The sequence below is a fragment of the Leopardus geoffroyi genome, chromosome B3 (genome assembly GCF_018350155.1).
Source record: "Leopardus geoffroyi isolate Oge1 chromosome B3, O.geoffroyi_Oge1_pat1.0, whole genome shotgun sequence".
NCBI lineage: Eukaryota > Metazoa > Chordata > Mammalia > Carnivora > Felidae > Leopardus > Leopardus geoffroyi.
In genome coordinates this window covers 111,089,278-111,107,169 of record NC_059337.1, presented here as the reverse complement: position 1 = coordinate 111,107,169, position 17,892 = coordinate 111,089,278, and the positions used below count along the sequence as shown (strand labels likewise).

The window sequence follows — 17,892 nt, the reverse complement described above, 5'->3', positions numbered from 1 at the left end:
CATAACCAGCAAAAGCAGAGTCTGACAAGATCCCAGATAGGTCCAACATTTGAGTGCTTACTAACCCTAAGTCCTTTATACACAAACAACTGTAGTCACCGAAGAAGCTGAGGCAAGGTCGGCCACACAGCTAGTGTGCGACAGACCTGGGGAAAGCTGATCTTCACCATCTTTTCTGCCTTCTTTTTGACACCTGTTATATTCAATTCAGAACTTCATTATAATGTCTTGCATTGCTTCTAATTGTTTTGATATACATAACTTATTTCCTAAAACAAAAACAAAAACTGTAGTCTTTCCTTATGGCAGAAGTCATATAGGAAGTACTCTGTCATGCAGTGCTGAATTCAGGTGAAATAACCCAGTTTGTGAGAAATCAGACAATCTCACCTCTAAGGATAAAGACCTGTGTCTGGGCCCAGACTCCACCAATTAGAGCCTCCCTACTTCCTGCCCCTTCCGATTCTTGCTTTAGTAGCTGCACCCTCCCTACTATTAAATCATTTATTATTATAATAATACCTTGTGCTTCAGTAATGCCTTTAATCCAAGATCTCAAAGTGTTCTAACAAATACAGATTAATTCATCATCACAGTATCCCCACAGAGATGGGGAGATGGAGGTGTTCTCCCCCATTTTATGGGTGAGAAAACCAAGACAGCACAGACGATTGAAATGACTCACTATGGAGATCAGTGGATGGGTTACTTCTCCCGGGCCCTTCCCCCGCTCCTTCCTAACTCTTGGCTGCCAACATCAGCATCAAAATTTCAAATCCCAGAGACAAAGACCATTGAGTTTTCACAATAAAGGACATTTCCAAACTGTCATTTCAGCGGCTCCATTGTGGTAGACCTCAGGAGAGGGAGGGGATGTAAACGCGGTGAAGGTCCCCTGAGGCTCTCTGTGTCCAGCTCAGAGGAGGAACCTGGGCGGCTGGGATGGAGGGAGGAAATCCCCTCCAAGGTGACCTAAAAAGCCCAGCCAAGCTTTGAGGTCTCTTCCAGAGTTTCAAGTTGCATTTTAGTAATGTTTCTCAAAGTGTGAGCCACAAGCAACAAAATAAAAGACAAATTAAACGTCATCAAAATCTAAAACTTCTATGCCTCAAGGGTCATCAAGAAAGTAAAAAGACAATCCACAAAATGAGAGGAAATTGTTGCAAATCACTTGTCTGATAAGAGATTTACCTAGAATATATAAAGAATTCCTACAACTCAATAAAAAAAAAAAAAAAAATTTAAAAGTGGGCAAGGGGCACTTGGGTGGCTCAGTTGGTTAAGCATCTGTTGATTTCAGCTCACGTCATGATCTCATGTGTGAGATTGAGCCCCTAGTTGGTCTCTGCACTGACAGTGCAGAGCCTATTTGGGATTTGCTCTCTCTCCCTCTCTCTCTGCCCCTTCCCTGCTCGAGTGCACATGCATGCTCTCTCTCTCTCTCATTTAAGTAAAATAAAAATGGGCAAAAAATCTAAATCGACATTTCTCAAAAAAAGATATAGAAATGGCCAATAAGTGCATGAAAAGCTACTCAACAACATTAACCACCATGGAAATGAAATCAAAAAAACAATGAGGGGTGCCTGGGTAGCTCAGTCCGTGACCCAACTCTTGATCTCTCAGGTAGTGAGTCCAAGCCCCACATTGGGTGTAGACCTTGCTTAAAAAAATAAACATTAAAAAAATTTTAAGGGGCACCTGGCTGGTTCAGCCAGTGGAGCGTGCAACTCTTGATATTGGGGTCATGAGTTTGAGCCCCGAGTTGGGTACAGAGATCACATAAAAAAATAAAATCTTTAAAAGAAACTTTTTTAAATGAAATTTCACTATATACCCATTAGAATGGCTAAAATCAAAAACACATATAATAATTAGGGTTAATGAGGATATGGAGAAATTAGAACTCTCATACATAAAAGATCAAACAGTGAACCCATGACTCAGCAATTCCACTCCTAGGTATATACAAGTAAAACCTTGGTTTGCGAGCATAATTTGTTCCAGAAACCTGCTTGTAATCAAAAGCACTTGTATATCAAAGCGAATTTCAAGAACCATTGGCTCAGTTGTGATCATGTGACGTTGAGCGTCACGTACTACTCATATTGCAAGACATGGCTTGTTTATCAAGTTAAAATTTATTGGAAATGTTTGCTCATCTTGCAGCACACTGGCAGAACAAGTTACTCGCAATCCAAGGTTTTACTGTATGTACCCAAGTGTGTCCATACAAAACCTTGCACACGAATGTTTATAGAAGTACTACGCAATAGCCAGAAGGTAGGCACAACCCAAATGTCCATCAGTTGATGATGAATGGATAAAATGTGTATCTGTACAATGGAATATTATTTAGTCATAAAAAGGAATGAGGTAGTGGTTGGTGCTACAACATGAACGAACTTTGAAATCATTACGCTAAGTGAAAGAAGCCAGCCACCAAAACCCATATACGTACAATTCCATTTATATGAACTGTCCAAAATAAGCAAATCTATACAGGCAGAAAGTAGATTCGTGGCTGCCTTAGAGCTGGGGTAGGGGTGGAGGGAAGTTGGAAAAAGATGGGGAATAGTTGCTAACGGGTTTGGCGTTTCTTTTAGGAGTGCTATAGACACTAAAAATAGTGATTAGACCAAAAAAAAAAAAATTTAAATGTATACTTTAAGTGGGTGAACTGTGTGGTATGTGCAATATATCTCAACAAAACTGTTATTTTTATTTTAAAAAGTGTGAACTCCTACCACCTGTTCCAGAATTACCAGACTGCCTGTAATCAGGATCTATCAGAATCTATCAGATAGAATTCTATCAGATCGCAAGAATCTTTGGTAGGCAGGACCCAGCTCTGTATTTTCTCGGAGAACACTGAATGAAGTTAAATGTAACACAATGCCCTTACAAGACAGTGATTCAGAGCCTTGTGGCCCCCAGGCTTCCTGAAATGAATAAAATGGAAGGTCTGTAACTCACTCTGAGAGGGCAAAGGCCTGGGGATTGGGTAGGGGGTAGAACTGAAATCCCTGTCCTGGAGTTCTTTATTAATTGCTTCTTTCCCCAAGTCTAAACCCCGTATTGTCAGAAAAAAAAATGACATCAGAAAGGGGAAGAAGGTGTGGGGGAAGGGAGAGGAAGACTCCACCCCACCCCCCCCACCCCCCCCCGCCCGGGCCCCTACCTTCAGGCTCCCAGTCACTGCTGTGAAGAGCTCTTGAAGGAAATGAGCTGTTTGTTTGAGTTTGTGTCTGCAACAGAAACATTTGCCAATCACTTGTGGTTTTTCAAGAACCTGGGAGCTGCTTGCGAACCATTTCTGGAGATCCACTTATGTTCACCTTCGTTATCGGCAGATAAAGGAGCTATAAGTCAGCATTTACGACACCTGAGACCAGAGAGCTGGCACTAAGATATCAGCCTTTAAGGGTCTAGGGGTTGATTTACACACTGTCCTTTCTTGGATTTTCCGCCTTTGTGCCAGATGTTTTTCTATTTGCACCATCACCTGTAAGATGGATGAGGTATAAACATGGAACAGTCAAGCTTTCCCCAGCTTAATGCTAAAATGAAAGATTTTCTGGGGTGGGTTCAGAAACTATTAGCTGAAATGGTGTTGTGAGTTGTCTGTGTGCTTCTTTATCTGTGTTAATATCCCATAGGACTGTCTGCTTCTAGCTGAGATTTTCAGACCTGGGCATTCATAAGAATCATCTGGGAACTTTCTGACGCAGGACTGAAGCCACCCCTAGGAGTCTGCATTTTAATAGCAAGTGATTCAGATGTATAGGCCACATGTGAGAAAAATGATCTGAATTCTACCTTTTGTCTGTTCCCCTCCTAGCCCTTCCTCTTCCTCCCCTCCTTCCCCAAACCCAGGACTTGAAATAGAAGAAACCCTGCAAATACAATGCTCCAAAGATAAAAAGGTATGACTCTAAGACCTCACGATGTTGGAACAAATCAGGCTATGACATGTAATCAGATGAAAGAGTTCCACCTTGATTCATGTGAAATGCTTCATCCTCAACACCTCGGTGACAAGTGGGGCGGGGTGCACCTACGATACTGTAATGCTCGGAAAACAAATTAATGAGAGCTTAATTAGGAGGTAATTGCTCAGTTACTTGCAGATGGAAGCAGTTCTTCCTAACTGTAATTTTGGTTGTTGATGTTTTCCTTCTAGACAGGGACCTGTCGGTAGACTCAGCTCTGGCTTCTCCATCTTGCCCAAAGAGTACAGAGCAGTTGTTCCAAGAAACCAGTGGGGCCCAGGTCAGCATACTCTTTCTTTGGCTTCTGTGCCAGCCCCTGCAGGAAACATGGGTTGGTTATAACCAGATTAGGGCAACTGGGACCCAGTCCCCTCTATTTTCCTAAGTCACCAGCATCTCCCCCAGGAGAAATGAGGAACTGATCCAGGGGTGGAAGGAATAATCGTTCCTCCACACGAACAGTGACCAGGCTCACAGAGCCCACGCAGTCCTATCTTATTCGTGGCTGCCAGCGCCCCCCCCCCCCCCATGGAAACCTCGCCTACCTTCACAGGCGGTGCTTTGTGGAGACCACCCTGGCTCGCTGTCCTCTTCACCCTCCTGCTACATGACTGCACACTTCTCAGCCCGAGAGGGTTATCAGGGCTTCTTCCAGTCCCGAAAACCTTGGATTCTGTCATCCTAAGGAATCCCAAACTGGATCATTCAGCGACTAGCTCTCTTTCCTCTTCACCTCCAAGCTTGATTGACTAGGGAGAAAAATCTGGCTTCCTACCCCCTGACTCCATAATCCAAATACCCTTACCTGAGGTCTGTGGTTGTCCTCAGCCTGCTAGGAAGATTAGGGGGGTAGCATTGTGCCAGGAGCAGTGCCAAGTGCTCCGTGAGTATTCTCATTCCATCCTCCCAACCATCCTTTGAGGCAATAGTTCTCTCCCATTTTACAGGTGAGAACATCAAGCGTCAGGTCAAGTCACATGCCCCAGGTTATGTAGCTCTTAGCAGCAGACCAAGGACAGGTTCCCAGGCCCCTCTGCAGCCGAAACTTGTACAATCAAAATACCTTACCTGGCTCCCAAGGAGCAATCAGACTCCAACAGATGGGAGCAACTTGAGTAAGTTAAACCCAAGGAAAGAAACGTCCCCTCCCTGCTCTTCTGAACCAAACTGTTGTGAATTGCCTCGCAACTGACTGGAAAGCCTGCTAGGCTCACAAGTAAGTTACAGACCTGTTCCAGGGGCTGGTATATCGAGTGATTGGGAGAAAAGGAGGAATGTGTTCAAGGTCATAAGATGATGGGGGGCGGGGGGAGCAAAAGTCTCTAAATATTGGTGACCTCTCAAGCTGGCTGGCTCTGAAAGGTAAGGCAGGACCTGGCAAGCACAGACTCTGTAGTCCTAATCATGGCTCTGCCGCCTATCCCCCAGGAATAGAACTCAGAGAACACCCTGTCCTGCCTGACCCTGGAGAGACAGGAAGCAAAGCTGCGGTTTACCAAGTCCTGCTGGAGGGAGTAGAGAGTCGGCTTCCTCCTGGGCTCAGAGACTCCTGGAGAATTATTTCCAGAACCTTCCTCAGCCCAGCTGCCTGCATGCTACCAGTCCTCACAGTGGAATTTGCTGTTCCTATGACAACACTCCTGCCGGCTCCCTCCCCCAGCTCACCTACATCCCTGTGACCTCATGGAAAGGCACATTCTCGGGCATCCAAACCAGATAAGGAGGGTTTTGCAGTCTCTCTGGAAGCATGGTGGTTAAGAGCACATGTTTTGGAGTCAACATACCTGAATACTGCTGTTTGGTCAAGCCATTTAATCTCTCATTGTCTCAGGTTCCTCATCTGAAAACGGGGTGAGTAGGAATACCTATCTCATAGGGTGTTTTCCAGGAATAAGTGAGAAAACATTTGTAAGGAACACATGGTTCCTAGTCCACAGAAAGAGGTAGCTTATAATGTTATTTGTATTTTTGCTTCTAAGTGTTAGGTTCCCAAGCCCCACCTCAGCATCCTAGTTTCCCTAATGCCATTTCAAGTCAAAGAATCTTACAACTGGAAGAGACCCTAGGGGTGCCTGCGTGACTCAGTCGGTTGAGCCTCTGACTCTTGATTTTAGCTCAGGTCATGATCCCAGGGTTATGGGATCAAGTCCCCTGTCAGCTTCCATGCTCAACATGGAGCCTGCTTGGGATTCTCTCTCTTTCTTCCTCTGCCCCTCTCCCCCTTTCCCCCACTCACGCTCTCTCTCTCTCTCTCTCTCTCTCTCTCTCTCAATCTCTCTCTAAAATAAAATTTTAAAAAAGAAAGAGACCCTAGAAGTCACCTAAGTATTTTTTCTTTATGCAATTTTCATATATATCTCTAAGAATGAAATAAAATCAGTAAAGAACTTAGCACCTGCCCAGGATATGTTTAATAAGTGTTAGGGTGTGTGATAATTAAGGTTATAGGTCAACTTGACTGGATCATATGATGCCCAGACATCTGGTTAAACATTATTTCTGGGTGTGTCTATGATGAGAGTGTTTCCAGAAGAGACTAGCATTTGAATGGGTCAACTGAGTAGAGTGGATTGTGGATTAGGTGGGCATCCTTCAATTCATTGAGGGCTTGCACAGAACACGGAAATGAAGAAAGGTTGAATTTGCTCTCTGCCTGACTGTGTGAGTTGGGACACTGATCTTCTCCTGACCGCAGCACTCCTGTTTCTCAGGGGCACCTGGGTGGCTCAGTTGGGTAAGCATCTCACTTCAACTCAGGTCATGATCTCATGGCTCGTGAGTTTGAGCCCCATGTCAGGCTCTGTGCTGACAGCTCAGAGCCTGGAGTCTGCTTCAGATTCTGTGTCTGCCTCTCTCTCTGCCCCTCCCCCACTCATGCTCTGTCTCCGTCTCTCTCAAAAATAAACAAACATTTTTAAAAAATCGTTTTTTAAAGAGAAGAGCCAGAAAACAATTAGAGAATAGTCGAGGGCCTAACTGTGTGGTATCTTCTGTGTTCTTAGATGGGACTATTACCACAGCTGAACAGAGGAAAGAGATTCTCTCCCTTTTTACAAATGACCCAGAAGAGACATATTCAAATAGTGTTGGCTTTTAAAGAATAAGGATATGTGCTCATGTTGAAGATCGTCTCATCACTCAAAAAGCCTTTAAATTACTTTAATGCCTTCAGTATTGGCAAATACTGGGCCTCAAATGTTGGGGTAGGATGTTTGGGAAATAGCCAAATGCCATTCAAACTCAAGTCTGGTGGAAAATGTAATCTCCAGCTGCATTAAAATGGAGCTATGACAGAATGAGGAATGACAGTGGGGTGAGGACACTAGTTTCTTCCATGTGGCCCCTGAGCCAATTCTGAAGGCATTTCCAGAGAGGACTCAATTCCCCCTGTGCCCTTCCTCACCTGCACCCACCCTCTGGGTCTGCTCTCCTCCCCTGGGAGACAGAAGCTGAGAGAAGTCTGAGGCACAGAGTCACTTCTAGTCTCCACTAACCCATATGTCCTAGGGACCCTTCCCTGGGAGGTCTCGGCCATTAAGCAAAGATCTACATTCTGACTTCCTCCTCCTCCTTTCCCTCCATCCTCCCTTCCTGATGTGAGGAGACCACAGAACTCACTAGGGGGATGCACCCCCGACCCCCCCGGCACACGAGTGGATGTGTATTTCCCACTCAGAAGAGCTGCACACAGACGTGACTCCTATAGCTCCCACACTTGTTCCCACAAGTTTCTAATCCACATTCATGGCAGTTCTGTTAATGTGCCAGGCATTATGTTGGCTCCTGTCAAGGACATAAAAGTATCAGACCCCATCTCTGACCTCAACCAGGTGGGAGAGGGGATAAACTGCAGACGTTTAACAGTAAGATCTTTAAAATGCCATTGTAGACAATGGAAGCAGGCACGGTATAAGTTCGCTATTTTTTTTGATGATTCTACACGGCACTAAAAGCCAGAGAGCAGAGAACTTATGCATGCTAGAGGCTAGAGTAATGAGGAAAGACTTCTTGGAGGAGGAGGCTTCTAACTAGAGTCTTGAGAGACAGAGAGGATTTCGGGGAGCTGAAGAGGAGAGGAAATATGAGGAGCAGAAGACAGTGCTGGGAAGGCGAACCTATGGTCAGGATTGGTCTGTGTGTGATGCTGGCACATCTCGGGTGAGCCATCTCGGATGCACTGGTATTGCAGTCTGGTCATTCTTTTCAGGTGTCTTGGCCAAGACCTGAACTTGATCGTCAGGCAGAGACTTCTTCCTCCCAGATATTCAGACCTAATGACTCTGTATTAGTAAGAATTCTTTTGGTTGCAAGTGACAGAGACTCAACACTAACTTAAGTAGAAGGGGCTTTGTCTCTTAGAACTAGAAAATCCAGGGATGGAAGTACGTTAGCTTGCAAGATCGTCAGGGCACAGCTGCCTCTAGGGGCTCTGATATTATTTTACGGCTCTGTTTTCTCTCCCTTTTTCTACTCTTACTAAGAACCACTTTATAGGCTGGCTCTCATGGCAAGGCAGGGAAATGGCTGTCCAGGGCCTGAGATTCACATTCTCTGAGGTTATCAACCCCAGTGGAAAGAGTAGAAGTTTCCCTCCTATTCCCTCTTCATACCCCCTTGTCGGGATCCCTGACAAAAGAGGTAAAAGAGGTTCACTGACAGAGTCCCAAAGTTGGCTGTCCTGTGGGGAATACCTGTGCTGTTTGGGGTGCCCCCAAAAGGTTGAGAGGACAGTATGGGGGAGAAGGCAAGGCTGTGCTACATTGTTCTGGAAAACCCCGTTCCCTGTTATGGACTTCACAGGTAGAGACATGTCCCCACTTCTTCCCATCCCTAATAGCTAGACTCTTTTCATAGGAAAACAAATGGTTAATTGCTAGGAAGGCTTGTGTAGGGACAACAGGTGTCTATCACAGGACACTGCAGCAGGGTTAGTAACTGGATAAACATCCAAAGGGATGTAGGTGTTTCGGGAGCGGGGTCTAGCTCAGAAGACTGGGTTACGCTGGTATGCCTTTACACCATGGAAAATTCAAGAAATGGATTTGGTGATGAGCAGAACAGAATCCTTGCTGCAGGCCAGAACTCACTTAAAAGGCTTGGGTGGCAGCTTCAGGACCGTAGGACTGTAGAGCAAGGACACAGTAGGTGTCATACTCAGGAAGAGCAAAATCTCAGAGCCTAAGGCTGCCCTGGACTCAATATTGGGTGGGAATTGAAGGCATTTCTACACTGTTCATTCTCTGCTTTTGAATTCTCAGTAGGCAGCATGCTCTGGAGGCCCCAGGATAAGGGAGCAGCAGCTACCAGTCACTCCGGATCAGAATCATAGAGGAAGAAAGCGAGAGGAGACCTAGGGCAGTGCTGTCCAAAAGACCTTTCTGTATTCATGGAAGTGTTCTGTATCTGCAATTCCCATTATGGGAGCCATATAGGGCTACTGAGCACTTACGGTGTGGCTAGTGCAACTGAGAAATTGAATTTTTGATTTTATTTAATTGAAATGAGTTTACATTTCTATGGCCACCTCTGGCTAGTGGCTATGGGCTAGATACTAAGTCTTAGAGAACATCCTTCCTCCATGCACCTCCAGGGCTTGGAAGGGAAAAAGGCAGGATAACTTGGAATGGAACATCCCAGTGAACGATCTACGTCAGGAAAGGCAGATGGTGCAGAATTGGGAAATGAGGAAGACCCCTGGTGTCAGCCTCCTTCCTAGACACAGACATCAGTTGCCTGAACTCTGGCAACTGTCACCTAGCCTCTCCCCCTGAGAGCCACTGCCTCTGAAAAGAACCTCATAAAAGGTCATCTGAGGCTACCAGGTGGCTCCAAAGCCACAATCCAGTGAGGAAGGAAATAACTTCCACACCTCGCAATAGACCCATAGGGAACACCCTCCCCCCATGATATGGGAGACCCCATATCCCACGACTCTTCCCCCATTATGGAAAGTATCTCATGCTATGCCTGAGGACCCCATTAATGGTCAGGTCCCTAAGGGTTTTCAGTTCCACATGTGTTGACTGAATGCTTTGCAGATCATCAGAGGAAAAGCTGAACTTAAATAATTTCCTGTCCAAGAACAATCTGTCACCTAACACAGTAGGAAACCATCCAAGCTAGCCAGCAGAGTGACATGGCCCCACCCACAGCCTCCAGCCTAGAAAGGGATCTGGGCTAGCAGGGCAGTCAGGGACGAGGTGAAAGAGTCCTGATAACCCAGAAGAGACCTAAATGAGCCCTGCAAATTAACAGCAAGGCACAGGCCCAAGACCAAAAGGAGAAAATGAGCTGGTGGGAAAGGCAGACAGTTAATCAGGTGGAGACTTGTCTTCCCACTGAACTCAGATCACAGCTTTGCCCAGCTACCAGAAGCCAGGCCAGGTCACTGGGTAGATTCAGGCAGGGCTGCAAGAGCACCAGCAGAGGTGGATGGATGGCAAAGTGGACTACATGCCAGGCTTATGCCGAGTCGGCTCCTTTCTGTGCACTTTCCATGCTATTCCATGACTCTGCTTCACGCTTCCTCCAGCTTACAGACCATCCCCAGAAGTCAGACCTTGACCAACTCCCCAGCTGTCAGGAGGGTGAAGGCAGGAAGCCCTGGGCTTGCTCTGGCCCAGGAGGGACTTGAAACAAATTCTGGGCCTTTTCTGGCCATAGTTTCCGCATCTATTTGGGGTGTCCTTTTTTAAAATATAAATTAAGCTTGCATGCATATTCATTGCAACATTATTTGCAATACCCAAGAGGTGGAAACAACTCAACTGTTCATCCATAGAAAAATGGATAAAGAAAATGTGGTCTAAAAACAAAAAAAAAAAAAAAAAAAAAGAAAGAAAGAAAAGAAAATGTGGTCTATATACACAATGGAGTATTATTCAACCTCTAAAGAAGAAGGAAATCATGTTACATGATACAATGTGGATGGACCTTGAAGACATTATGCCAAGTGAAATGAGACAAATGTTGCATGCTTCCATTTATATGCGGTATCTAAAGTTAAGTGAAATTCATAGATACAGAAAGTAGCATGGTGGTTGCCAGGGGCTGTGGGGCGGGAGAAATAAGGAGTGGTTCGATGATTATAGAGTTTGTTCTGCAAGACAAAAAAGCTCTAGGGATTTGTTGCACAAATCTAACCAATTCACAAATGTGAATATGGTTAACACTGCTGGACGGTACATTAACAGTAGTTAAGATGGCAAATTTAGTCATGTGTTTTTAAGCCGAAATCAAGGGTCAGATGCTCAACCAACGGAGCCACCCAGGCACCCCTATCGTTGTAACTTTAAACAGCGTGCGTAAAGCTCGCTTGGTTTTTGGTCGGGTCCATGTTCCACAGTCTCCTTGCTCAGTGAAATGCGTTCATCACCTGGCTTTCCACAGGGATGTCCCCTTTGGACCCCAACTTCTGCCAGCTGTATTTCCACATTTATATGGTTGCAGTTGATAGCATTTAATTCCATCTTTCTCTTTCACAGTCGATTGATTCCAGAAGTTGAAAACTAACCCGCCACGCTTACATAATTGTGACTCTGTGGGTACGGTTATCTCAGTGTGGCAATGCTACATTACGCACCCCATGGGTCCACTGTCACAATGGAGAGGACCTTCGAAAAGGCGCGGAGGACAGCTGGTTGGGAAGGTGTTTGGTGCATAGGAGGGCGCGGAACATGATGGGTTCCCACACTTGAGCAAATGTGTCATTTTTTGCGGATTCCTCACAGTTAAAACAACAATCAAATACGGGCAGAGATCATGGAGTCCACCATCCTAAAGGGACTAAACTGTTGCCAAAATGGGAAGGTCCCCTGTGATCCACCCAAATAAAATCTTCCCACCAGCCAGCCTGCACGACCTCTATAATTAGCAATTCGCTCCTTTGCATTAAGCAAAGCCCTCAAAGTGGTGTCATCTAATATGCAAATATTTCTGGGAGGGCTGCCACACTAAGTGGCTGACAGCTAGGTGCCATCCAGTCTTATCAGATAGCCGCTTTCCTGTGTGTCCGGAAGGGCGAGCCCGAGTTGGCTCTGATAAGCAGGGCCCCAAGCAGATGCTGTGGCCTGAGCCCGCCCTCCCTAGAAACTGGAGTGGGTGACGGCTGAGCTCCCCTCACGTTATAGCTCCCACTCTCACCGGGGACCCAAGCAGCTCTCCCAGGCCTGGGAGGCTGGTGTCAGGTAGCAGTGGAGGAACCTGAGGTACCACCGTGGCTCCAGCTGTTCCACCTCCCAACCCAGGCCTGGGCCTCCACCTGCCCCGAGCCAGTGAGGGAAAGGAGGGGACAGATAGAAAGATAACCAGGGAAGAAGGCTGAGGCTCCCGGGTGGCTCCAGGGAAAACCTGAAGGGGCGTTGGAAAAGAAGTCAAGGGGAGGCCCTGCCCGTCTCAGAATTCTGGGGTTGGCCTAAACTGAGGAACGCTCTTTCCACCCCCTGTTTTTCCGTCCTAGCTGGCGCAAGAATGATGTGCTTTGTGTCTGACTCCACTATATGCTGCAAGCTCCCTGAGGGCAGGGCCTGCCCCGTCTTGTCTCCACATGTCTTATCCCCAGCACAGTACGCAGCGGGTTGTGTGTGTGCCCAGCCAACGTGTGCTGACGGAATGGAGCATGAGCCCTATGCTCTTTGGTTTGCAAATGCCCTTCTCCCCAGCAGATCTAGAACTTATTTTTCACTGTCCTTGTGCATCTGGGCAGTGTTAGCTCGTTACATGTGGGTTGAATCCATTTGAAACGTTAAGAATTAAAAGGAAAGGATTGCCTCTTTGGCCAGTGCAAGGGTCTTCTGGGTTGCTTTATGGCATGCATGTAGCATAGTTTATCAGACTTCTTGCAGCCCAAGGTTGCCTGTTAAGAGAAGGAGTGACCCACCTGCCAGGAAAAGTGGCTTTTTGGTGTCCATTTGAAAGTATTTAGAATATTCTTTTAAAAAAAAAATTTAGGGGCGCCTGGGTGGCTTGGTCGGTTGAGTGTCCGACTTCGGCTCAGGTCATGATCTCACTGTCCGTGAGTTTGAGCCCCGTGTCGGGCTCTGGGCTGACAGCTCGGAGCCTGGAGCCTGTTTCAGATTCTGGGTCTCCCTCTCTCTCTGCCCCTCCCCTGTTCATGCTCTGTCTCTCTCTGTCTCAAAAATAAAAATTAAAAAAAAATTAATATTTATTTATTTATTTATTTATTTTTGAGAGAGAGACAGAGAGACAGAGGACAGAGACAGAGCACAATTGGGGAAGGGCAGAGAGAGAGAGAGAGGGAGACAGGGAGAGAGAGAGAGGGAGACACAGAATCCAAAACAGGCTCCAGGCTCCGAGCTGTCAGCACAGAGCCTGACGTGGGGCTTGAACTCACAGGCCAGGAGTTGAAACCGGACCCTCAACTGACCGAGCCACCCAGGTGCCCCAACAGTATTTACAGTACTAATGGATATCCCTCAGACCTGTGGGAAATGATGTCTATACAAGATTTTTCACTGCAGCTTTGTTTGAAATAGCAAAAGGCTGGAAACAACCTAAATGTCCCATCCATTGAGATGTAGTTAGTAGATGGTGGCACTTCCATATGGTGGAATCTGATGCAGCCATAAAACAGAGAGGAAGCCCTTTATGTACTGATATGAAACACTCTCCAAGATATATTGTCAAAACTGAGGGAAGTAAGACTCAGAACAGTGTTTGTGGAAGAAAGGAAGAAAAAATAATATGTGCATGCACGGTTACTCATTATATAAAAATGTTTCTGGAAAGAAACATAAGAACCTGGTAACATCGGTTGTGGGAAAGAAGGCGGGGAGGGAGGCGTTGGGGACCCGGTAGAAGGGAAACATCACTGCGTACCCTTTTCTGCCTTTTGAATTTTAAATCACGTAACTGTAACTTATTTGTAAATGTAAATACAATTACACTTTTATTTTTTAAATTATTTATTTTATTTATTTATTTGAGAGAGAGAAAGAGAGTACAAGTTGGGGAGGGCCAGAGAGAGAGGGCCGGGGGGGGGGGGGGAATCCCAAGCAGGCTCCACACCGTGCAGAGCTGGACTTGGGGCTTGAACCCATGAACGGCGAGATCATGACCTGAGCCGAAACCAAGACTTGAACCCTTAACCGAGTGAGCCACCCAGGCACCCCTACAAGTACATTTTTGAATAAATAATAACAAATGCCTCTTGTATGTCAGGCTATATCTTTCAAATCCATTTTGTAGTTTTAGCACAACTCTGTGAAACACATAACATAATCCCCATTTTCCAAGTGAGACAGTTGAGACTTGGAGAAATAAAGCACGTACCTCAGTTCCCACAGACATAAAATAGGGGAGCTGGGATTTAACAGGAAATTCAGGCCAGCTTCTAGCCCCTGTGCTTCCATCTCAGGGCCCAACTGCTTCCTGTCTAGTTTTCCTTCTCCCAGCAATGGGTGCTTTATCCCAGGGGGGCCATTTGTTTTTTTTTTTTTTAATTTTTTTTTTTCAACGTTTATTTATTTTTGGGACAGAGAGAGACAGAGTATGAACGGGGGAGGGGCAGAGAGAGAGGGAGACACAGAATCGGAAACAGACTCCAGGCTCCGAGCCATCAGCCCAGAGCCCGACGCGGGGCTCGAACTCACGGACCGCGAGATCGTGACCTGGCTGAAGTCGGACGCTTAACTGACTGCGCCACCCAGGCGCCCCACCAGGGGGGCCATTTGTAAGCCCACTAAAGAGCCGACTCAAGGAAGGCCCTGCTTAGGCACAGCAGAGTCCTAAACAGGGAGGTTCTGGGAACTTGTATGAGGTTGTGTGTGTGTGTGTGTGTGTGTGTGTGTGTGTGTGTGTAAGAGACTATTATGGGTGTATGTGGGCATGTGTGAATGTGTGCACATACGTGAGCGTGCAAGCCTTGTGTGAGTGTGTGAGCATGTGACTGTGTGTGACTTGTAAAGTGTGTGTGTGAACGTGTGAACATGTGTGTGAGTGACTGTGGAAAGCGTGTGGTTGTGTGTGAGTGTGACTGTGTGAACAGTTATGAGTGTGTAAAGAGCGTGTGGTTGTATGTTAATGTGTGTACGTGAGACCGTGTAAAGTCACATGTGTGTGAGTGATTGTACGGAGGCCCGGGAGGCATGATGGGGGGGAAACCAGTCACTGAGGCTGGTGGAAAGCTGAGGGGACTGTTGAATGGGAGCCTCTGTGGGGAGCGGGAGGGGAAGGCAGGGCAGGGGCTCGGCCAGCCTGGGTGGAGCTGAGGGGAGAGGCTGGGAGAGAAGGCCCCACGGCAGCTGGCCAGATGACTACAGGAGCTACCACGCCCCGGGGGGCTGCAAGTCTCCACTGCACTCCTCAAGCCAGGGACCCAGGAAGCAACATCCCTACCCCAACATTCCATCTGGGCCCACCTAACCGGGTGAGACCCAGCAGGGACAGTCACTAAACGGGTGGGATAACTTGGGTGCAGCTGGAGGTACAGCTGAGAGAGTCCATGCACGTTGCAGCTGGCAAGCTGCTTCCCTCTGCCCTCCATGCCCCATAAATTGTCACTCCCGCGCCCAAAGCTAGAGCTGCAGAGACAGACAGGCCCCCCCCCCCCCCCCCCGCCTCCACCCTGGTCAGACTACAGGGAGGGCATGAGGCTGGGGAGGGGAGGAGAGGGGAGAGGGGGATGAGTCTGGGAAGGGTGGAGGGACTGGAGGGAAAGGGGGATGTTCTAAGAACAGGTTTGGTGTGGCTGTGTGCAAACTGCGGTGCCCTGAGGGCTGAGTGATTGCACTGCTGGCTGCTTCCTCCCTATCCCGCCAGAGCACCTGGCACCCTCCATGCCTCGGCTTGGCCAGATGTGCCAGACTGACTGCATTGGGTCCAGATGTTGATGTGGCAGTCCAGCCTCTATCCTGACCATTGCTGCCACTGTGTGTGTGTGTGTATGTGTGTGTGTATACACTATGTGAGCAAGTGAAAGGGGTCCTGACAAGAGATTTTCTTGCCCCTGGAGCTGAGGGAAACATCATCTCCTCTCGATGGTCTTAAAAAAGCCTGGGTCTCCAGGGAAGGGCACTGTTATGGGCTGAATTTTGTCCCCCAAAAGATGTTGAAGTCCTAACCCTCAGTACCTGTCAATGTGACTTTATTTGGAAATAAGATCTTGGCAGACGTAACCCAACACAACTGGTATGCTAACAACGGGGAAATTTGGTTACTTACAGACACCGCCACGCGCACAGAAGGACACCACGTGAAGATCTGGCAGAGACAGGATGATACATCTACAAGCCAAGGAGCCCTAAAGATTGCCAGCAAACTACCAGAAACTAGGCAAGAGGCATGGAACAGACTCTCCCTCACAGCCCTCAAAGGGAACCAACCCTATCAACATCTTGATCTCAGACTCCTAGCCTCCAGAAGCAGGAGACAATAAATGTCTGTTGTTCTGGGCCACCCAGTTTTGGGTGCTCTGTTACGGCAGGCCTGGGAAACTAAGCCGGTCACAGGAACACGATGACCAAGCACGTGTACTTAACCGGAGACCCGAGTTTGACTTCCAGCTGTGGCGTTTACTAGTTTTGCCCCTTTGGTCAAGACAACTGAGGGGCACCTGGGTGGCTCAGTTGGTTAAGCAGTTGACTTCATCTCAGGTCAGGATCTCGAGGTTCATGAGTTTGAGCCCCACCTCAGGCTCTGTGCTGACAGCACAGAGCCTGGAGCCCACTTCAGATTCTGCGTCTCTCCCTCTCTCTGCCCCTCCCCCCCTCCCCCACTCATGCTCTGTCTCTCCCTCAAAAATAAGTAAACATTAAAAAAAAAAAAAAAAGACAGTCGAGTCCTCTGAGCCTTCATTTCTTACACTTAACATGGGCCTGGCAGGAGCACAGCCCTCCTAGAGCTGTCATGAGGTTCGGGTTTGGCCCAGTGCTTGGCACCTGCCAGGGCTATTATTGCAATTAAGAACACACTTGTTTTTCAGGGTCTCTGTCAAAATTCCTGATGACAAAATTTTCTCCAACATACACAGAAAGTCCAGACATGAGAAGCCAGAAAAGGAAAACAGTAGAGAAAGTCATATTTGGGGAGAGCCTATTGTACCAGGCACGGTGTCGTGTGCTTTCCAGAAAAATCTAACTTTGAGCACTCGAAGACTTGGAAGTGTGAGACGTGGGTCCGGGGAAGGGCCCACAGGAGGCGACGGAGGAGGAGGGGACATATCTGACATGGAGGCAAGGCAGGAGCCTCAAGAGGAAGGAACTCTCAGGCCCTGGGCTCCCCTCACCCTCTCCCCACCCAGGCTCTGGTGACCCGCTGGAGTGGGGAGGCACAGGGTGGGGGACGTGCAGACCACAGACATCACTCCAGCAGAGCCCCAGTCACCCAACCGCAATAATGCGCCTTTCTGCCCTGCTGGAGACAGAGGGTATTGTGTGCACGGCTGCAGCCTGAGATGCACCCTCAGAAAGGGGGGATTGTCTCAGGCAACCTCCATGGCCTGGGGCTGCCGCCCTGCACGTCACAACAAACCCAGAGCAGGCAAAGGGACGGCCACTCTCCCGGGACAGGGAGCCTTTGAGACTCCAAGCTTCAAGACCCCACAGAGCCAGGGCAGACAAGGAAAGCAAGAGGTCTGGGACAAACTGGATCATTCAGAGCTGAGGGACCATTTTGAAGGCTCCCAGGGGGAGCCTCACAAAACCTACATTCAGAACATGTGTTGGGAAAATCAACGGTTAAGAGCAGGGGATGTGGGGTCAGAGAGTCTGTGTTCAAATCCCGACTGGCACATTTCCTGGCTAAGTGACACAAGGCAAAGCAAAAGCAAAATTACGGATGAGACAGTAGCTCCCCTCACCCCCTAGACAGGGGGCTTGTGAGCATTCAGTAAATGGAAATCTGGTACTTTGATAGGCACTCAAGAATGATTAGCTATTATGAG

General features: G+C 47.6%; 1 long non-coding RNA gene across 1 annotated transcript; it reads left to right on the top strand.

Moving 5' to 3' along the window:
• The first annotated feature begins 5,731 nt into the window (after nucleotides 1-5,731).
• On the top strand, nucleotides 5,732-11,842 carry LOC123582304. Its single transcript, XR_006704303.1, has 2 exons — nucleotides 5,732-5,843; nucleotides 11,477-11,842. It is a non-coding gene; the product is annotated as an uncharacterized LOC123582304 (long non-coding RNA).
• The last annotated feature ends 6,050 nt before the right edge of the window (nucleotides 11,843-17,892 follow it).